Below are 22,890 nucleotides of genomic sequence, written 5' to 3' on the forward strand. Positions count from 1 at the left end.
GCGGGCCCTCCCCTTTCTGACTGGACTGACTCTCGGGGTCAATCTCCTCCGGAGCATGCTGCACAGCCACTCATTCGTCCTGACCAAATAGTCGAATCTATCTCTCAGCGATTCTTTTCGCCACTAAGAACCCCTTCCCAACCAGCCCGCCCAATCTATTTTGTAAGATCGGCTAATTCAAAGGGGTGAATCTGGTTCGAAGTTGTCGGATCGAATCGTTTGCTTTATCGAAACTTTATTAGGGGGTCTTGGTTAGCCCCCTATTTTCAACCATTACTGCAGGTGTCGACCAGCTTTGCGATACGGACGGACACAAAAAAGAACGTAGGCATCAGAAATGCAAAAGAGAAGAGAAAAGATTCCTGACCCAAAGCATGTTATTGACTCAACCACAAATCTGTTGAATGAAGGTAGCTTGCTTACTCTCAGCCGCTAGTTAGAAGGAAATCCGTTGACTTCGTTTATGCCCTTATGCAGTAAAGAAAGCAAGTGAGGCGAGCTAAGCTTCCATTCGAAGTAAGGTAAGAGGATTCGATCTTGCACCATCTTCAACTCTTCTCAGGATCCGGTGTTTTTCGAGAAAAGGTCTGATCCATTAATATCATGATTGGATCGCCCAAGCCAGATCTAGAGTGAAATATCATGATCGGGTCGACCATGCCAGATCTAGAGTGAATAGAAAATCGAAAACGTACATAGCAGTTCCAGCTGAAATACTTGGAATAATTATACCACTACTAGGAGTAGCCTTTTTAGTGGTAGCTAAACGTAAAGAAATGGCTTTTGTGCAACGTCGAAAGGGTCCTGATGTAGTGGGATCGTTCGAATTGTTACAACCTCTAGCAGATGGTTTGAAATTGATGATAAAAGAACCTCTTTCACCAAGTAGTGCTAATTTCTCCCTTTTTAGAATGGCTCCAGTGGCTACATTTATGTTAAGTCTGGTCGCTCGGGCTGTTGTACCTTTTGATCATGGTATGGTATTGTCAGATCCAAACATAGAGCTACTTTATTTGTTTGCCATATCTTCGCTAGGTGTTTATGGAATTATTATCGCAGGTTGGTCTAGTAATTAGGGGGCGGCCGTTTGGTCGCCTATGATACTAGGACCAATAGGTCAAAAATGGGTTTGTGCCGCAGGTGTTGAACGATCTACTCTACACAGGTGTGGGCTTACAGGGCTAGGGCTCATAAACCCTTTCTTTTATTCATCAATAGGGTCCTGGTCGGTCACTTTTCTGGGCCGGGATCGATAAGTGGAAGTCATAAAAAAGAGATATTTCTCTTCGTACCGCAATCAAGAGGAAAAGATTCGCTGTCTTTTCACCGTCTGTTCGTCTTTGTCAATGCTACGTTGGACCTAAAGGAAAAGGCGCTACTTAGCCCTACATTAGATTAATAGAAGTCAGCGGCAGAGTTAGCCTACTATACCCTACTAATTGTATTGTTATTGTATAGTAGGCGAGCGAGTTAGCGAAGACGCTTAGGCTAATAGATAAGAGAGTGTCAGTGCGTAGCCTTCATTCTACTACGCTACGCAAAGGTTACGAAGTCACTTAGCTGTTAGGAGAGTCAAGGGGGAACGACATACCTACATAGAAGAACCGTTGTTCGTTGACTTTCTAAGGTCTAACCTTTCGCTCCCCTACTGAAAAGGAGCAAAGCTGCTTCGCACCACTGATAGACTACTTCAGATTCAATTCAAAAGGTCCTACTTAGTTTCGTAAGCCTTTGTCATTGTCAGTCAATTAAGTAGGGCCTGAGCCCTCCTGCGAATCCGTCAAGCTAGGTCAGATTGGAGCAACCTTTTATGAGAACATATGACCCTTATTCGGGGACAAGGGGCAGAAGGACCTCTCAATCTACTTACAGCTGCCCAAGAAGAAAAACGTCGTCTAGGCATTCTCTCTTGCTCCGATCTCCCCTACGACTAGGACGTTGTCTGGGCCAAGAGCCATAGTTAGTTGTTGTTTCCATTTGCTTGTTTATTTTCTTGTTGTTGATACCGTCCAAGACCCAGCCAGATGATGTCCGCTGGTTGGTAGTGAGAGGACTCTTAGTACCTGCATACCCAAAAGAAAGGGGGCGCTGATTACATTCTACTTCCTGATTTTCTTGCTCTCCCTTAGTAGCGGGGAAGGAGTTCATCTATCTGCCTAGCTTTGGTAGATTTCCTCCAACGCAATCCACAGAAATCAAGGAATCCCTTGGTGGATAAGTCCGACGACTCAGCTACAGTGCAGAATTGAGTTTCTCGTCTAGTGGATCTGATCTTTAGGGGGCAATACATACCAAAAGGTTCGAAGAAGGAACGCGCAGAAGAGTATATAACCAACCCACCCTTATAACCTATTCACATTAGTTAGTGAAGCGGCTGGATGCATAAGGGAAGTGCACGTTTGTGAGACCTTAGTCGGGATGCATAAGGAAGTCAACCTACGAGCACGGAAGAGTGTGGTACCGCAGCCCCTCTCTAAGTAAAGGTCAAGTCTCTCTTGAAGAGAGAATGTAAGGAAATTGAAAGAAGCACAGACAAAGGGTCAAACGCGGTTGCTAGCATCAAAGAGAGTCGTCATAGACGAGAAAGTGGGAGTTTAGACTTGGCGAATGAGCTCTTGCCGTGGGAGAGGAAAGCGGTGCAGGAAAAATAACCATTGCGGTAGTTGATAGTGGAGCAAAGGCTGGATAAAAGATAGATAGGCATGCCTTATCATACAAAAGGATGTAGAAAGAGCAGGGTCAATCCCACATCTCATAGAGAGGAGGAATGGAATACCAGGGATGATAAGGAATAACTAACTCTACAGCTCACAGGAATAGAGTCATTCCACATTACTCCCGTTTTTTCATAACTTGATTTAAGAGAGAAAATGGGGAGTCAGGCTGAAATGGCTATATGGCTTCAAAATGCTTTTTGAAACGTATGTTGATTGAACTCATAGGTGCTGGGTGAGGGCTTAAAGACCCTAATTTACATAGCCTTCCTGGACACAAATTTTTCCTCGGGGAGGGCTTTCCTATCAAAAAAGAAATAGGGGATTCGGGCCTTTTTTTGGGGGATAGATAAAGGGCATAACATTGGGGTCAGTCACATTGTTGAATGTCTCGATCCCGATTTAGGGAAAGAACTTTTCCTTTGCTGGTCGAGGAAACCCATTCAAGCGCCGAGATGGAGATGGCTCCGCTGTGATAGAGGATGAAGGGGAATTCGTAGGCAACTGGTCGTTACTAGAAGATGAGAAAGATGTTGGCTTAATTGATTAGATTATTAGAACAACGAGGTGCAAGTGCTGGCTGCTCAATAGAGGGCTGCGACCCTTCGGACTCTGACTCCCCGCACGGGAGGCATAGGAAAAACCATTGGTGAAGAAGATCAAGAAGATGCTGATCCAATAGGCCTAAAATCAGGGGGAATAGCAGAACTCGTGCTCATGGAAGGTAAGAAAGAGGGACGGCGAGAACGAGAAGAAGGATCAAAACATCAAAAGCCTTTCTGAGCCCAGGCATGCCCCTTTAAGAAACAGAAGTTTGCTGCACGAGGTGCATCTGACGTACCTGGGCAGGTATATGAGTATAGCATAAAAGGATGGAATGAAAAGGCCCCCAACTAACATAGGGCCATTTACCTTACTAGATAGGGGGGGACACGGCTGTCAAAGATCAGATCAAGAGTCGTATCCATGATATGTGTTTATGCTTCCTTTCCTTTCTGCAACCCCATTTTATAGGTATATGGGCAGGAGAACTGATAATCAATTCCATGAGTGGTTGTAAACGGAGAGAAAGCTGATGAGACTCCCCCATCTTAGTCCAAAACTAGAATCCGATGACAAAAGAACCCATTTGCAACCTTAGCTTTAACAAAAAATGCCGAAAAGCACTGACCCCTATCTAGTAATAGTAAGGTTTGTGCTTAATTCATTCTTTTTTTATAACGAAATACATCCATCATCCATAAACGAGCTTCAAACTAACAACCCTTATGAATTAGTTCTAATTAAGAAAGGAATGCGATAACCAGAGAGAGAAGGCACGGGGGGCCCCATACATCAGAATGCCAAAGGGCAGAGGGAATTGAAACAAGAAGAAGATTGGAGTAGGTCTTGCCCGTGTTTGGCCAGCTGGCTGCTAAACCAAGAAGAGAATGAAGAACTAGCAAATGCAGGAAGCAATTTCAGGTGTGATAGTTTCTTCAATGTAGTCGAAGACCTAACAACCAACAATCAGACCTATAGTTGCCCTTAGTTGCCAAAGATCAGGAAGCTCTTTGTTATGAAGAAGCCACAAAGAAAGAAGAGGAGAATGATACATTCAGGTATAAAGCATATAGGTTGGGGCGGCACCCTAGAGCTATGACATTATGCGTGTGTAGATCCTTACACAGAGGAAGTCGGAGTCAAGATGGGATAGCTTTGGCGATCATCACAAAGTTGTCCAACCGATCCCATTTTTTGAGAGATTGACTTTAGGAACCAACATAGCATCATTGAGATGAAGAACATTTCCAGAACGAAATGATAAAGAAAGAGATTACCAATGTCTGAAATAGAGAGTGGGGTGGGGTCACCGGTGAAGACGACACTTTTTCCTTGGTACGGCGAGGATGAGACAAATGCTGCCGGATTGCTCGTCATATGATGGGTAGCCCTAGTGTAAATGTTAATTAATAAAAAACCATTGAGAAGCTTGGAAGATTAATGCATAATACCAGTTCTTTGATGCGAAGCAAAACGAGAGTTGTAATGCTGTGGACATACGAGAGCCATGTCTCCAGAGAGAATCCTAAGTATACATACCCAACCAAGTCAATTATAGATGAGAACCCAAGAAACTCTCATAGTATTGCTTGCTTCTTTTGTTGATAAGAAGACCGGTGCTTTAGGTTATGAAACTATGGCCACATAACTGACTTGATGATTATTTATAATATACTTCCCTCCCATAGATCTCTTGGGAAATTGATCTGCCATTGATCTTTGAATCGTTTCTGGGCACTGCACTTGAACCACTAATGCACGAACTGGCATTGTTGTTAGTCACACAGTTACACTTCCTGTGAGAGTAGCGTGGCAGGGAGCACACTTGATAGGAGATAGACACAGGCGGTAGAGAAAGAAAGAAAGAAAGAGGCAAGCCCCTAATTCTAAATAGAGTAGAGTGTGAGGGGGACCTTCCATTTCCAAGTACAATCCTCCGGCTCAAGGAATTCTGTTTTTCCACGAATCCTCGGAGCGCTACTTTCAATCAACCTCAAAGCCCTGCAAGGGATGTGAAGCCCTTCTCAATGTCTTCCACTCACCCAGCCAGGAGGGGGAATCCATTGATTTCATCCATTCCTGATGATGTGCCGCTGGCCTACCTATTCTCCTAATGCAACCCGGCGGGGCATTCCAATCCTATCTCAATATATGCTCCTCCAAGGCCTAAGGGTGGATTGAATCCAATCCCATCCAGCGCGGGTAGAGTTCACTCATCCGATAGCGAGAGGAAGATGAAGAATGAAGCTATAGTCGCTCGCCTTTCTGCTATCTGCCTTTAAATGATAGGGAGGCTTAAACATAAACAAAGAGCCCACCAACCCTTCTTTCGAGATCGAATTCTTTCTCTTTGCGCAAAGGTTTCTTTTTTCGGCCGATTCCACGTAGGGCTCTCTTGGAATTGGAAAGTCATCTGATCCCCTAGGAATTCACTTTCTACAGAACCTAAAAGGTGCCCCAAAATATTGAGCCAAAAGTAGGAGTCTTATATCAGTTTAGTACTCTCCTCGCTTTCTTCAACAGTAAGAGAAGGACGACTTACACCCTCCGGGGACAGGAAGCCTCTAAACCTTTATAACAGCAGATTCCATAGCAGCGGATTCCTTTTTTTCCTATTCTTACCTTCTTTGTGATTGCGCTTGAACTAATAGAAATAGAAGTAGGGGCCTATTGCTTTCTTTTCTCTTTCTCTTCCTATAGCGGATGCTAGGCGCTCTCAAGAGCTCTTATAGAGTCATATGAATGTGCAGCTCCTGAGAAAGAATAGGAAAGACTTGGTATAGAATCTGTGCCTTCGTTTTGGAGTTCATTAGGAAGCGAGTAAGGGAACCGTTCCTTCGGTTCAGTAAGGGAATACTACCAGCATTACAGGTATTCTAGTTCTGTCATTAAAACTCTTTTTCAAAACCGTTTTCGTCAAGGGCCATGATTTCCATTTAAGTAATACTTCTCAATCAGTTGAGTCTGCTAACTCGTTGGGAGAAAGAGAATGAAAGCTGCTCGAATCCTCCGATCCAAGGTCAAATTGGATTCTGGGTTCGGTCTATAGGGATCCTCGGCCTCAACCGAGACATCCACCAACTATGATAAGGAAATACCGTTGGTTAACTAGGTTCCCCTAACTTTCCCGCACCTGAAAGCAACTCTGCCAACCTGCCGAAGGGTTACTACAAGTGGTGTGATGAGATCTGTATTTCAACTTGGTTGATCATCGAGAAAGATATCCAAAAGGCTAAAGGAAGAACCAGTCACTTTATGTATGGAGAACTAGGATAGGAAGATCTCGACGTAAAGCTGGCACAACTCCGTGAAACTCGGGTTAGATAGATTCACTCTCACCACCCTGTCGGTACTGGCTTAAGGGTATTTCTAAAAAATCAGTAATTAGATTCTTCAGTTCGTCTAGTGTGCGCTCGAGCGGGAGTAAAAGAGAGGCATGATAAGTGGAATTGTCGTAGTCTTTCCTTACAAAGAAGACCGACTGATCGATCTAGCCATGCGTTCCTAATACGAATTCGTGCCTGCAGCCCTGCTAATCGACAGTTAGAATCATATCCTTTGAGGGCACCTAGTTCAAATAGGGTTCCCCCTTACATCAACTCATAGTGGTCAAAATAGAAAAAAGGATGCGAGGTAGCTTGCTTCTCTTTCCCTCCCCAATAAGTTAATCCCATCCACATAAATACATGGATTTTGTAGTTCTAACAAAGGGCTTCAACCGTGCTATCCAGATTAGAAAGAAAAGTAGACCCTTTCGGAGCAGACTCCACTTCAACCGCAGAAACTTCAAAGAGCCTCAGGCTAAACAGCAGGTTCAACCAGTGCCGTTACAATATTCTCTCTCAAGTAAGATTTGAACAATATTTGTTGCAGCTAGGTCAGTCTCCAAGCTCTTTTCGAAAATCGACTCCTACCTAATCTTAGAGCAGTGTATATACCTTGAGTAGGCACTATGCTTTGACAAACCTTGGTACATGTATGTGGGCTTTTTGCTTCGGTCCTGTCAATCGTCCGTCTCCAATGCAATGTCTTTCCGTTCCGGATATATATATAAAATCGAGGCATTTGACTCTTCCATTAGTGCCCCTTTCCCTTGATGAGTTGGCTTACACTATTTTCTTCAATCAGAATTAGCTTCTTTGACCTTGGCCGGTAGAATGCTTCTCAGGCCTCTTTCTCTTTAATATTAGATGTCTTCCTTGGACTGAAAGAGTAGGAGGAGAGGATCCCCAAATAGGTGAGGTTTGGATTGCAGCTAGCTAGGGATTGGGGTAGGGGAGAAAGGCATCCAATGAAATTAATAAGACAATGGGACTTCGATTCATTCTTGTCTATCGAATTCTGTTGAGAATCAGAGACAACCATTCGACCTTGCCTTGGTTTCTACATTTGATCGATCGAATTTACCTGAAGACAGTGGGCTAGGGATAGGACCGTAGCGTAACGGCTAACTACCTCTAGCCAACCCTCTTGCAAAAGATCTTTGATTAATTAACATCAAGTGTTGAGAATAAAGAAATTGTTGGAGTTGACTTTTCAAGCCAAGCCGCTTGCCCGACCGATCGGGAATAGAGTCAAGGACTTGCCCTTTCGGCCATAGACGGGAAGGGAGCGTGATAGCACATCAAAAAAGAAAAAGACTCCCACAAGCAAGCACACATAGCGACAATAAATAACAGGAACAACGACGAATCAGAGAAAAAAAAAAGGCGAGGTTCTGAAAGAAAAAGGTATACCACCGCGGCATACTTCTTCCACCAGTACTAGTTCATGCACTGGTAATATAGATTTGACACCCTCTTCTTGTCTGTCATCAGACATTTCTTCGTTTCCACCGGCGGTTGTGGTAGATGGCAAGACAGAAGCAGAGGCAGAGGTGCTGCGAGCAAGTTGGCAGCGAGTGCAAGAAGCTGGACCAGATGAAGGGACAGAAAGTGTGGCTGGTATAGAAGAAGCGGGAACCATGATTCTCTGACGTTTACAACCTTGGCTGAATAGAGGAACTTTCGACCTCGATGACGTCTCCTCCTTCTCCTGCATCTTACATTTCTTCGGAATCATCTTCTAATCAAAGTTGCCGACGAGTGCCTGAGGAAAGAGAGATTGCAGTCAATATTTGAGAGAAAAGGATGAGGGGTAGGTCAAGAAGGTAGAGTGGGTTACCTGAAGATGGCTCTCGGGAAAGGGAAGAACGGGTTCGAGGAAGCGGCAGCTCGATTAGAACTGCTTGCAGGCGGGCGGGCGAAGAGGAGCAATTTCGCTCAGATAGGCATCCATGGATCAAACTTTCCCAAACCTCCACCAAGATCTAAAGGCGGGAGTGGAAGAAGGAAGGGGCGGTATGAAGGAGCTCTGATGTTGGTCCGTAAGAAGACCAATGCTAGACATAATTGAAAAAGAAGTATGGCGGAGGGAATTGCTCTCAGACTGAATAGGGGTCTTTGTTAGGGCTGAATAGGGGAGGACTAGGCAGACCTTGCCTAAACCCGAATTGGCGGGCAAAGAAGTTAGGGTGTCATGGGAATAGACAGAAGTCAAGTACCACATTCGTCTAAGGTTGAACAAACTCGACCTTAGCCAATTGATGTGATGGTCAGTAGTGTAAGTTGAGGAAGAGCTATCTAGCATTGAGCTAGGCTGAATTTGAGTTGACAGAGACCTAAAGAAAGTAAGATGTACAGGGGCGTGCCCCATACGTGACCGAGTGGTGGCGCTGCTAACAAATTGCTAGTCTTTTTCGAGAATAAGGTGGAGCTAAAGGTAGCTTGTCTTCCCTAGGGGGTTAGAACTGTTGAGAACAAAGTGGAAATGGTCTTAGCAAGGGTTCGGTTGTTCGCCATTCCCTTTTGCCAGCGTAGCGCATTGATTGGCCCATTGAAGTGAGGGCTAGGCGAGGGCATGGTTGACTTTTTTTTAGCGCTTGCTTACTTCTGAAAGTCAGGATTTACAATTTACACAGCCTGACGACTGATAACATGAATGATTTAGAGAGGGTTGAGTGCTCAGTTGCAGTGTCTTTGCAAAGTGAGCGGCAGGAAAGTCATCTTTTTGGCATGGTTTATAACGACCCATAGGCTGAGAGCATGAGGGCTTGAGGGATACGCGAATTGGGAAGTTGACTGTGATCCAACCATTGGACAGCTGGCTGATGGCTTATCTTGCCAAGAGGGCATTGAGACAGAGTTGGGTTGAAAAGAAAGTATGGTCTTTGGCCCAGGATCTCACTATCACCTATGCCTGTGCGAAGTTGCGATGCTGTAGAAGGAAAAAACCTGGGGACACATGAGCCTGGTGGTCCGTGCGAGATTGTTGTCACCACGAATGCAGTTAAAGTGTTGTATTGCCTGTTGGTATCAAAAGAAAAGTTCAGAAGTGACAAGATCCGCTCTTCCTGATTCCAGTCTTGGGGGAAGGGTCTCTCACTACACCAACTGCAAGTGAAAAATCCGGTCTTGTCTTAGAGAGGTATCGTATCAACTAAAATCTGAACCTTAATCAGTCAAGCAAGCAAGAGGTGCGACAGCTTAACTGTTAACATTCGATTGGAATTTGCGAAGAATAGAACTAGAAGAATGGATTAGGAATGATTATCTAAATGGCTAGGTTAGACTGGCTAATTGTTACGCCCCACTCCTACCTAAATAAGTTAAGCCTCACTTTGGCTTTCCAGCTTTGACTTGACTATTTGCCTTCCTCTTCCGCCATAAGCGCAGGGCTGACATTTTTCCTTCTTCTTTAGGATTCATCTTTGAGTGACATGATAGGTAAACAAACCTTGAGGGAAGGAATCCGGCTTTCATTAGGATGACAAACATTCTTTTCATCCGAATAGCAAGGCTTGCTAACGTTGAGGATCGGTTATGCCATAACATAAGTGGAGAGACTTGAACTTCGGAAGATTAAGGCACAACTCCTAACTCACTAATTCTCACATTAGTCGACCGGGATAATTCCTTCTCCAGCTTGAAGAGCCAATGTTTAGGAAGAAGCGGACGGTAAATCTCAAACTTTGGGCATCAAGGTTGTTGAAATCCTGGGGAACCAGAATATACAACTTTTGCATCTGATCAAGCAGGAGTTGAACAAGCCTTTGGAGTTGGAGGTTGAATCTGCTTAGCCAGCCGGAGAGCTAGTTGAAGCTTTGGACGGAGTGGGCCCTGCTTCTTAGGGCAGGAGTGAAGACCGACTTTCTACTTCTTCTTGGGCAGCGAGTGCTTACAACTCAGAGGCAAAAGAACACTGACCAGCACTCCCTTAAGAGAGAGACTGAACCGGAAGGAAAGAGGAAATGAATTAGCTACTAAACCAGAAAGAAAGAAGAAACGAAAGAAGAATGAAACGAAACAGTGAAAGAATAAACGAATTAGGAAGGAAAGAAGAAAGAGAAAACGACTATCTGAGTTTACAGTGAAAGAATAATAAATAAATAAATAGGAAAAGCAAGACAAGATGAATCTGAACGAACTGAACTCATGAACCTGAACCAATAGATATTCCCTGACCTGATGAAACGAGGTAAATAGGTGAAGTAGCTCTTGAACGAGGCATATGAACCTCTTCCCTCTCCTTATTGGTTACTTAAGAAGGAAGGAAGGCTATTGGCGTTTGTTTTCTCTCTAACGGACTAAACTCCGTAACCTATCCTAAACTGGAAGGAAAAACTAAAGATGAATGAGACAGAACTACTGAACGAGCCTTCTTGAATAGTAAACAAAGACTCTGATTCTTCCCTGAGCTACTGAACCTATTGATTCTTGAACGGTAAACGAAAGAGTTTACGAACTGACCTACTGAACCTTTGACTGATTTTACTCTTTTTCGTTAAAGACCATGAATTAGAAAATTCTATCTTCTGTCTATTTTTAGGGATCAAATTTTATCCTTCCCTGATTTTGAGGGCTATAGGTAATTATTGAGTCAAGACGAAAAATTAATGAGAGTGAACTGTCAGTCAATGCTCAACATTCTTTCTCGTTCACTGTCAGTCAAGACGAAAGAAGAATCAATGATCGTTCACTGTCAGTAAATCCTCAAGATTCATTCTATCTCTCCCTGATTTTGAGGATGAAAAAGTGTATCTTTACCCTATTTTTTGGGATAAAAAAGTCCATTTGACCTTCTTTCCCTCTGGAACTCGATTGTAAAGACTCAAAAAAACCAGAATGATCCTATCCTCTCCCTATTTTGAGGATTAAAAAGTGTATCTCTCCCTTATTTTTTTTTTGATTAAAATTGATGCTTTACCCTATTTTTTGGGCTATTTTGGGCTATTTTTTGAAGAAGGAATCATTCTTGATTCTCCTGAACCTTCTTTCACTCTTTTGATGGTAACGACCAATAATTCTTTTTTCCCTCCTCTCGCTATTTTTTCCTTCAAAGACAAGGTAAAGCTCTGTCAGTGAGTTTGCTTCTTTCACTTGGGTTTCACTATTCTTTCACTTACAATGCTGTCTTCGTCTTTGCTCCTTCAGTTGCCAAGTCAAGAGTCCTGTCTGTCCAAACATAGGCATTATATGCAAATTCAAGCTTTCTTTCCCATTTAACCATTCAAGGCGACTTAGACCACTTAGTAGGACCTTCTGGCTTACAAGAGACCTTCCATGGTTGATATATCTTCCGAGAGTGTCTGGTTATCTGGGAACTGGCTTACAGGAGACCTTCCATGGTGGATATCTTCCGAGACTGTCTGTTTATCTGGGAATGTGACTCTTTGTTTCCCAGTCCTTATAAGGAGGAGTACAATGTCCGAATGTTCGATCGATGCTACTGTCACTAAGGGAATAGCTCCTTAATTCCTTCTTGTCTCGCTCGCTTAGGCTTTCTTCCCTTTTTTCTCGACTAGTTCATGCAATGGTAAGTTTTTGTCCTGCCCCTTCCTTTGGGGGACCTAGTAGCTTTCTCCAAGTGAGTTTGGTATTTAGTAGCGGAGCGGGCAATAAGAGCCTTTCTTGCGTAATCCAATCCATCACAAAAGACTAGCTTCGGGTTTATCCACGCCATAGAGATGGAAGATTTAGAGATCGAGGTTGCCACATCAAATCAGTCATGCTTAGACAGATGAACTTTTCGATGCACAGTCGGGGTAGGCTTCTCTGATTGCAACAATCGCTCTATTCCCTTTGCCTTTTAAGAGTAGGAGCTACACTGTTTGACTTCTTTTTATGGTATGGTTGGGAAGACTTCGCAATAGGTCCTACATGGATGCCCGGCAGCTTCAACAATTCTTTGAAAGGTTCTACTTACTTATACGGCAGCCTTCTAACATTGAGTTCACTCACCCATGCCCTTGGCTTACCCGCCCGATTGGCTTGAAGCATCTCCTGATGTCTGAAAAGGTGTTCTATCGCATTCTTTTAGATATCCCCACATGTGAGACTTTCTCATTTAAGCAGCTTCTCAGCTAAGGCCTTTGGGAGGCCAGGAAGGGCAGAATATACTACTGGCTTCCACTTCTCTTTTCAAAAGGAGAATTAAATTCAAGGGGTATTCCAATCCTCTGTAAAAGAATAAAACAGCACTTTAGTTATTCAAAGTTCTTTACTAACTCAATGTCGATCTCTAAACGCCTAATCTCACGACTGGTTAAGAAAGCAAAGTTCACTCTCAAGCTAAGGATAAAGCTCCACCTTTTTCACCTTTCTTTCAATGGAAGCTAGTTGAGATTTAGCGGGCATACCTGTGTGGGGCATTCCTCGAGGAGAAAGGCATTTCCTCGTCTTGGTCCGGTAGTTGAGCTTCTTTTCACCTAACCGTCTGCCTTCTTGTACTGATGTTTCTGTCTTGTTTCGATTTCCCAGACATCAGTGATTTGGAACATTACTTAGGCTATCCCTCGGTTTTTGAATGTAGGAAGATTCCTCCATAAGGGGATTACCGGTCTACTAGTATGATTGTAGGAGACTCTTCTTATCTTATTGGTCAATAAAGCTTGAAAGACTGACTCTTGCGGGGACAGAAGTAGGGCTTTTCCAGGTTATTCATGTAAACCGCCAACAACCTTTTGTGCTTGCTATCTATAAATCAGTCTTTCTTCTCAAACCAAACACTACGCCTTCCCATCCGTGTGACATAAGCCTTTCCCTGCAGGAAGATCAAAAGTCAAGGTCTTCAATAGTAGTATAGTAGGGAACATCTCACAACCAGCAAGCGTATTCACGTCAACATTGACGCAAGCGAAGGAACGAGTGAGCCGATTCAAGTAAGGGCGTCCGTGTAACACATATCAAAGCGTCTGTTGCCAAGCCTAATATCAATCAGATATATCTGTCCTGTGTTAGCTGCCTGCCCGCGACATTGGTTGGGCTTAGAGTCTGTTTCTTGTCTTTAGTAGGTTTCTGAATATCTCTCCTTTAAATGGCATAGATCTTCGTAGTACCAGCGGGTCAGGATCGGCGTCTGGGCAAGAAGAATCAGTCTTCCTTTCTTGTCAGTAGCCGGGTAACGAAACGACCTTAAGAGCGATCGCCAAGTCTATGCATAATACTATGTGTTAATCTGAGGGCTAAAAAGCGCGGTGACAAAAACTTTCTCACTTCTATGCTTTTGCTGCTTTCTTAAATGCTTACAAAAAGGAAGTCTTTAGACTGACTGACTTTCGGATTGGATTCATTCACTTGACTTTAGAACTCCTGACTAATAAGACTAAGGGCTAAGCCTATTCTTCTTTTCATAAGGCGCGAGAGTGAAGAGAGTCTTGTATTCAACGTCGCCAGCACGTACATGAGGAAAGCCTCCAGAGCCGATAAGATGAAAGGATGAGAAGATTGATTGGTCAAGTTATATCTTCTTTAGCCTTTGTCGAGTTATTCAACCAACTCGAAAAACGGCTGACGAATGGAGTAGTTGACTCGATCATTTATCCATCTTAGTCTCCTACTCTTATGGATACGTTCTATGATATATCCAAAGAAAGAGTGGCGGCCTCTGATTGATAGAAACCTGCCCTTGATTGGCTCCACTCCTTTGTGTCAAGGAATTACATGGAGTCCGTCATGGAAAGCTCTTCCTTCTCGGAAAGCCGATGGCAGAAAGATAGTAAGTAGTATTTTGACTACTTTCCAAGTGGAACTATACTGGTCCATTCACTTTGGTTTAGGTTTCTCACCTATTCCTTGGAGTAGTTATCCAGTTTGGTCTGACTTTATCAATCAGGTAACCTTTGTGATTCATCTCAAAAAATGATATCGGATGAATCATGTAAGGAATAGCTGCACTTTGTTCTCGATGCTTTAGTGGAACCCGATATTCTAACTGCCCGAGGCAATCTTCTTGGTAGGTAAGGAAGATTGGCTTATTCCACTAATGCGGGCGCTGCCAAATATTCGTATCCTCCCTGCTCCTTCAACCGATTGACCCAGTCGTTCGAGGTAAGGAGTTCCCTCTCTCAGGAGTAGGTTGGGAATGACCTCCTTTTCAAATCCATATCCATTCGACTAAACAACTCGTTTTTTTCGTCGAAACAATACCTAACTCTTGGGTACCAGAGTACACCTAATAATGAGGGTCTTTAACTTCTGTTACCTTTTGGTACCATGAATGAAGTGAAAAAGGCAAGGAACGTAGTAACTCGACTGGTTGGAGAGAATCGAAAGAAGGCCCGAAAAGTCCTCTTTGTACCTCTCAATTTGATTGACCTCACTGAAGCCGGTTTAGCTAGTTTTATCAACACCCTAATGAGGTCCTTTATGCATAGACCTCAAAGGAGCCTCAGGTGTCAAACCAAAAGGAACTATCTGTTTACAAGACTGGTAGGCCAGGTTGGCTCTAGCATAAGGAGTCAACTCACAAAACATAAAGCGTTTTGCGGGACTCACTGAGTAGACTGAGAGGTATCATCCGTAATCGCTCGAATAGGACATTGGCTTAACCAAACGCGGCAACCAAATCGAAAACCTTCCAAACAAGGCCGAACCGGACCAAGATTCGGTCGATTCAACCTGCCATTTTCGGTGTGTATAAGAGATCTTGAATGGTTACGCTTGGAGATACTGAAACCATGTAGTACCACTTGACGTAGTTAAGCCATTGCTTCACCCACGACCTTAAGGTTGTGTACTCCGCGACCTAGCGACACATTAGTCAGCGAACCCGCACCACTCCCTGACCAGATGGGAAAGATGGAAACCTCCTTTTGGATCCTCCAACTTACAAACTCCTTCTACAAAATCAAGGATAGGATAGATCCGATAGGAACCATTTGCGGTTCCCACTCTAAGTAGGAAGTCATCGCCCACTTTCTTCCTAGAAATCCCACTAAGAAAGACTTAATCAAAGAGATGAGACAAATTTCATCGTTTCCATATGGGGCGTGGGTCCGTTCAAAAAAAGGTCTTAGATCTCTTTGCGGATGGAGGCTATCTGCGCCCAGACCCGTTGAGAGATCCCGATCCTTATCTTAGGCGGGATGACCTGGTCGAGAGAGTACGATACATCGGTATAAAAGATTAAACTATGTTTTTTACAAGGTGGAATCAGAAGATAGACGGAACTAAATGGATGGGGTTTGATTCCTAGGTAGAACCAGATATGTAGGCAAGTGAAATACAAAAAAAGAAAGAAAGAGGACCCCAGCCCCCCACAGGTGTATGCATTCAGTCTCAGTAAAGATGCAGTGGAGGGCAGTCCTTTGTCACGGTGAGTCTCATCTTCATGATACGAGTCAGTTCCTTGACATGATCCATTCTTCTTTAGCTAAGCTCGAATCCATTTCCTCTACTATGTATGAATATGTATTACTAATTCCAATACGAACAGTATTCAGTACAATTCCCCCGATAGTTCTACTGGTTCCCGACTCATACCGAAAATCATACATGTGGGTGTACTGTCGACTATTGATTCAATTCCCATAAACCTGACACCAGCAAGGGAATGATAGTTGGCTAGGGGCTCTCTCGCTATTTGCAGTTCCGTTCTGACTTTCCTTTGGTCAATCAGAGTGAAGTGACTTTGATTTCCTACTTTTCTTAGTCTTCCACTTCCTTTCCCTACTCTTTGTAAGTCTGTTTGCCAATGCGTGCTTTTCTTTCTGGGCAAAACCATGCTAAGATCGCTCCGTATTCTATACCAATTTGCATCTTGCATGCCCTACCCTATATTTAGGGTATTAGAAAACACTAACCGCATGAAATAAGGACTTTTCTAACAAAATGAATTGTGCCACATCTTCCTTCTTCAAGACTCCTTGGGAACAGCTGACCAAAAGCAACCTTTCTCCTCGTGTGATCTTAAAAAAAAAAAAGGAATCCAGATGCGCGTTCATTCCTGTCCCGTTGGTCGAGCGTCTTCACCCTTTCCCTTCAAGTCTCGCACTTTGTTCCTTTACCTGTAGGTCTCACACTTTGTTCCTGACTTGTACAAGTCAGTGAGAAATCCTAATGCACAAGCACTAAGTAAGCCCTAAAGGCGAAAGGGGCCCTTTCTTTGGTATGGGCTGATCCATAATCCCGAAGCCTAACAAGATAAAACCCGCTCGACTCGTACTTCTTTCATTAAATTGAAAGGGAAGCACTAGGGGAACGTCTTTCAATGACGGAGTTCTTACCTAAGTGGTGACCAGCTGTGAAACGACTGTAGCATAAACTGGCAACCCTGGACAATGGTCCTGAGGGTCCATGGAGGAGTTGCCTTCTGGAGGGAGGAGTATCCGGCCATCATAGTCTATAAGAATTAGACCTCTGGCCCCCGCAGGTCACTTTTAGAGGCAGAGCCATCTTTAGCTTGACTCTACCCTGGTCTGGGGGAGCCTATCGAGCATTGGTTCGAGTTGAAAGAGTGGGAGAAGAAGACGACGAGTGGTCAAACACTCTCTCATTATGCATGCTTTTTCCATATATTCCGTAATGCGGAAAGCTGAGATCCATATGCTCTTGAGACATTTGTGTTTAATGTTCGTTCCTTTTTCAAAAAAACACAAGAGAAAACTGGCGAATGGACTCAGGACTCAGAATGAGACCAATTAACAGAAACCAAGCCAAACAAATGTTAAGTTTAAGCAGAATGATGCCGGTTCAATGAAAATTTGGCAAAATGGACGGTCTTGAGAAACATTCATCTTCATCTCTATCGAGTTTAGATTATATGCTTTAGGAAGACTTTCAAGGATCGCAGACCGGAGACAGGACTCCATTTTGGGAATAGATAGAGTTTGCCTTACCCACTTCCATTTTTTTTGGATGGGGTCAGAAGTCCGGATCAAAAAAAGGTAAGGTTTCTTTTAAACCTTGATTGCTGATCGAATGGAGAAAAGACCTACTCTTATGATTTGAAAGAGGGGAAGATCAATAGCTTTTATGCTATCCCAAATGTTGGGATTTGTTAAAAGGAAGATTGGTGAGAATAAGATCTGCTACTGTGGCAAAGAGAACAAAAATAAAAGGTCGGGGTCTTGATTAAATTAATAGAGTACCACTAACACCAGGCTAATCGACTGACCATTGATGATAGAGCAAGAGACTCGGTGATACTTTGAATAGCTTTGAAAACACTTTTCCATGCGTAGGAGGGGAAGTCAATCATGCGTCCCGCCAAAAGATTACAATAGCCAGCATTGACCCAAAGACAATCTGTCGCAGTAAGAAAAGAAGCCGCCACAAGAGTTGGAAAAGCCCAATTGACCCATTTTTCCCGTATCCCCAAGTTCATTGCCTCAGTAGTTTTCCTACTCCAACTTCTTATATGTGTCTTATCCCGCTTCCCAAAGAAATTGAGGCTTAAGACATTCCATCTTTTCAATCACATGAGAGGGATCTTTAAAAAGCTACAAACTTAGGTATGGTCGTAGGCACTGACTTGAGAAGTTTCAGTCCTCCAGCGAAAGTCAGAGTCAGGCTAGCCCTGAGGACGGTCTCTCATTTTGTCTACGAGGTTGGAAAACTCAACCTTATAAGGAAAAAGCAAAAAGAGTCAAGGTTGGTTGGCAGTTTAGGCTAGTCCTATTTCGGGAGCTGCTAAAAGTAGCCATGTAGGCAACTGAACCTAATTCCTTTGGAAGGCCCTCGCGTCCCCGCTCCTTAAATGAACAAAATCCGGTCTTAGAGATGCAGGCCAAGGCCTCAAAAGCCTCTTTGAGACAAATCCGCTAATTAAGTCAGAGTGTAGTCCAGCCAACTCCTTAAGGGAAGGAACTGATTGAACATTAATTCTTTATCAAAGATCGGAAAGGCCTGACTTCTTTTGTTTTGGATTTCTTTCCTTTTGTAGGAACAAAATCTGCTGCTGCTAGAGAATACGCCCTGACTTTCTTTTACAGAATCTTATTCACATTAAAAAGGCAGTGATTGGCCTACTAGGAGTCAGTCATGTTTAGGCTTTATGGTTGATTAGTGAGCCCTTGCTCGCAGTCCTCTTCCAAGTCTGCTGAAGACGTCTTCTCCTCTCTCAAATATGGCGCCACCCCCATTAGCCGAAGTATGGCCGCCTGTAGGCTTTTCTTCCTTCTTTACTAAAGTATGGGACTTTAGGCTATTATGCTCTTCCAGATATCTATACCGACTGTTTGCGTTAAGATCGCTGTTTGGTATTCTCAAATCTTTCTGTCTTCAATTTCAGACCATCGCCTTTGCATATCAACTAGGTTGGATCGGATGTCACCCTGTGGAGGATCCAGCATCAACCCTAAGGCTATTGCATCCTTTTCCTTAATGAAACTCACTAGTCTATCTTGTTGGAAAAACCGCCCTGCCTGCTCAGATGCGTCAATCCGCCTATCGGTACCCTTTTCGAGAGCTCTAGTAATTCTTGGTAGGAGGGGAATATGTAGATAAGGTTCATTGCTATTTGTTCTCCTGGCTAGCACTTAAGAGACTATGTTAGCCCAGAGTGAGAGATCACAATAAGGATTACCAAAAGTAGGAAGTACTGCGAGTCCACGACTACCATTTCTGTTACTTCACTTCCCCCATTCCACTCAGTCCCATTTTCGGACTTCAGGAGCATTGAGTAAAGGTAGGCACGGGGTCGGGAAGATCTACTCATTCAAATGGAAACCCCTCTATTTATCAAAAGAGGAAGAGTTAGTGGCACACACACTAGTGAGGTTTGATTTCCTTGTTGGTTGTAGCGGATATCTCGATGTGAAGTCAAGGCAGGGAATGGAATGCTAACAAGGGGTGATATACTACGGAGGGAGATTAGAGTGTATAGAAACTTCTTTGATCATGACGATAGGGGCCTTCATCTTCCGGGACTTTAAATGACTTGAGTCCACTAGCCTATCACTAGGAGTTTGACAGCAGGCAGATCTTGGTATTTGGAGAGACAAGGCAGGCGGTCAGATGGAACTCCTTTTGATTTACTCCTCCCCCTTCGCGGCATGTTGTGGTCAGATGCCACTCCTTACTTAACCTTTTAAAATTCTCATGCAGTGGATTTTCTGATTCATTCCATTTCAATAAGAAATAACCTCGCCTTTTAGACGGTTATATGTGAGAGGTTGTACTTTCAATTAGAACATAGAAAGAGGGACCGACCTGGTGGGGCATGAACACCAACCAACCTAATCCAGATAAGAAGTAGGCGCTAGTTACCCTTCTAGATGAAAGTGTGAATGAGGGAAGCAATGCTATTCGAGTCAGATTGAAAGCAAAGCCTCCTTGCAACTTTCTTGCCTTGTGGCATCGCATTCTGTATAAGGTAAAAGCTTTCTCTACTGTCTTTAGCAGGCACTCTTTTTTGCCTCTGCGACCCATTGGGATTCCCAAAAACAATAGGATAAACTTCAAAATCAACTAGCTTTAGAAGCACCTCCTTCGGACCCTCTCTTTTTTCCCTTCTTTCTCAACTCCCATTCTCATTCCTTTTCTTTGAACAAATCGGGGAGAAATAGAAGATCTCATTCACCCTTTGCCCGGAGGCTTCCCTTGGACTAGAACAAAGACAGGTGTTTTCTCAACATAACATACGAATAAACAAGATTGAGGCTCTTTTCGAGAAGAAAACCTCTCCCCGCGTAACGAAAAGTTAGCTTAACGAGTGAAAGCGTTTTGTAACCCTGCTGGGATTAGCTGATATGAATGAATTGATCCTTCCCCGGTGGTCTAACCAAATTCAATCCTTTCCTTCTTGGTTTTGTAGAAAAACCTTTCCTTTAGACGGAATCATACCAGTGAAAGGAGATGATGATTTAGCCAAGTGCTTAGCTCCCACTTTTGAAGCTAGGAGCCTAACCTCAACGCTAATAGAAAGACAAAGACCCGCCTTCATCATAAAAAGGCCTTGTCCACTCTCCTTTCCCTCTACTTCTAGGACGTTTTCTACGCTCTCCTACCCCCTTAAACAATGGCTACTTTGAAAGCTCCCCTCGCTCCACCACTAGATGAGATGATTGTGGGTCAGGAGCTATTGGATTCTTCATTATTCTCATTGGAATGAAGAGGCTTTGAGGACCTTTCTTCTAAGGAAAAAGTGCGAACTTCTCTCTCTATGGAAATCACTAAAAAAAAGAGGGTTAACCATCGGTTCATTGGATTCCGGGCCGGATGGATCCAGTGCATGATCCGTAGGGGGTCTTTATTATTATTATCAGCAAACTTTCTTCAAACTCTTTCCTCTTCCTGCTGTCCCCATGAGGCAGAGCTACCGTCGGTATTAGGGGGTTAACCGAAGGCGATTTTCCAATAGCTAAATACTCCGGTTGTTGAAGAACAGAAGCTTGGGGATTGTTATCTGGTTCAAGCTCTTCACCTCGAGGACCATTTTCAATGGGTTGCATGTCAGCACAACATCAGAATCACGAAGGCTAACTTCAGTGGTAGGTGCTGGCTGGGTAGCATTGGTTCTTGGAACATAGGACATTCTCGGTGACGGGTTGACACCAGGTTCCTTATTTGCTACTTTGCATTCGTCACGGGCATGACCTTGTGCAATGCGTGCAGAACTTAGGTATTCCAAAATCAACGATTTCTTGCTAGTGATCCATACATACATAGTTGATCAAATCAAAACACGATTTGGGAGGTTTTCCTTGATAAGATCGATTTCTACATAAACCCTAGCTTTATTGTGAGAGGGGGGCGTGAGACAAGCTTCGTAGGACCTTCAAGGGTCAGGCCAATTCCGAAAATCGAGACGATAGAAAACAGGTGAAACTCAAAGAAGAAGACAACAGATGGAGTCGCGATACCCAGCATAGGCGCATGCATTGGATCACCATTGCGGAGACGGAAATCATGGCTCCAGCAGAAAACCCTAAACCATCAATCCCTCAATCAAAAACTTCTCTTTGTTTGGTGCATATCTTCTTTGTTCGAGAGCTTGATGAAGATGTGCCTTGGATCTAACAGAGTGATCGAAAGCTTGGTACGCCAGTTCTTTCGAGCGAACTCCCGAACTACTGTCCTCATCCTTAGAAAGGGTTTTGCTGGAACTCCATCCTTTTTCAGATTTGACTTTGAGAAGATAGCTTTCTTTCCTTAGAAACTCCCACAATTCACTACAATCTATTCCCACCCTTTGACTCCTCCCTACTCCCTTACTAACTAAACAAAATCCCCAAGCTCAGGTCACCTAGCTGAGAAAGGAAAGGCTGAGGCTAAACTAAATTACTTACTTTCTTGCCGAGCTAAACGAGTAAGGAGCACACCGAGCAAGAGATCTAGACAGTTAGACAGAAAGTTTGTCAGGGGCGAGCACTGAGCGACGGAAGCAAAGAAAGAAAGAAAGAAAGAATCAAGCTAGGGAACACTCCAGATTGACTAAAGGCCTCTTTAATTAAGGGCTTCTAATGCTTTGGTTGTAGGCAGGCTAGGTCCAACCCTTTGTTGTTCTCCTCTGAAGAGAAAAAAAGGAGCTAACTCTTTCTTGCTTGAAAGAAGGAAGACATGCCTCTCCTTTACAGTCTCATAGCTTCTCTCCTTCACAACCTGATTGAACTCGAAACTAAAGCAATTATGATCACAAGATAGCTTTTAATCTACGTTCTGGCTTCTCTCTCTTTCACTCGGGTTTCACTATTCTTTCATGAGGTAAACTTCCCTATACAAAGAAGATTCTCGTAACCCTCCATTGGACTGATTGAACGAGGTAAATAGGTTCAGGATAATTCATCTTGTTGAGTTTTGTCTTGAGTTGAGTCATTCAAGTAGAATTAAAGGAAAGAAAGGATCAGAGAAAGAAGTCGAGGTTCAAGAGAGAAGCTGCTTTACCGACTGTAAAGGTGAAAGAGTGAAATCAGTCTAATTCATCTTGCTTCTTCTTCTTTTCTTACTGTGAAAGAAGGGACAGGGAATAGAATTGTGAAACCTAGTTGGAGAGGTTCAGGGGAAGGATCATTAATCGAGAGGTTATTCTTTCCTTACTTTTCAGGATCATTAATAAGTAGGTTCAAGAATAAATGGGTTCCGGTTCTGGAGCTTGACCTGATTCTCATCCTGCCTCATTACCTAAGGTTGACAAAACTTTACAGTCGTAAAGTATCAAGAAAATCATTATTGGTCCTTAAGAGTGAAAGAAGAATCCTACTACAGTTTACCTCCTGAAATAAGGGAAGGGAATAGAGGTTCCGGGGAAGGTTAAGTCGCTTCTCTTTCTTCTCATCATGCTGAATTACCTAAGGTTGACGAAACTTTACAGTTATATAGAGCATCAACTTGAATTAATGGAACCCGTTTTTGTTAGTGAAAAAGCTATGACGAAA

General features: G+C 43.5%; 1 long non-coding RNA gene across 1 annotated transcript; it reads right to left on the minus strand.

Moving 5' to 3' along the window:
• Positions 1 to 1,785: 1,785 nt before the first annotated feature.
• Positions 1,786 to 20,135, minus strand: LOC111486551. Its single transcript, XR_002718902.1, has 3 exons — positions 20,123 to 20,135; positions 18,747 to 18,749; positions 1,786 to 1,872 (listed from the first exon to the last, which is right to left on the minus strand). It is a non-coding gene; the product is annotated as an uncharacterized LOC111486551 (long non-coding RNA).
• Positions 20,136 to 22,890: the final 2,755 nt, after the last annotated feature.

Source organism: Cucurbita maxima, unplaced genomic scaffold, assembly GCF_002738345.1.
Source record: "Cucurbita maxima cultivar Rimu unplaced genomic scaffold, Cmax_1.0 Cma_Scf00011, whole genome shotgun sequence".
Taxonomy (NCBI): domain Eukaryota; kingdom Viridiplantae; phylum Streptophyta; class Magnoliopsida; order Cucurbitales; family Cucurbitaceae; genus Cucurbita; species Cucurbita maxima.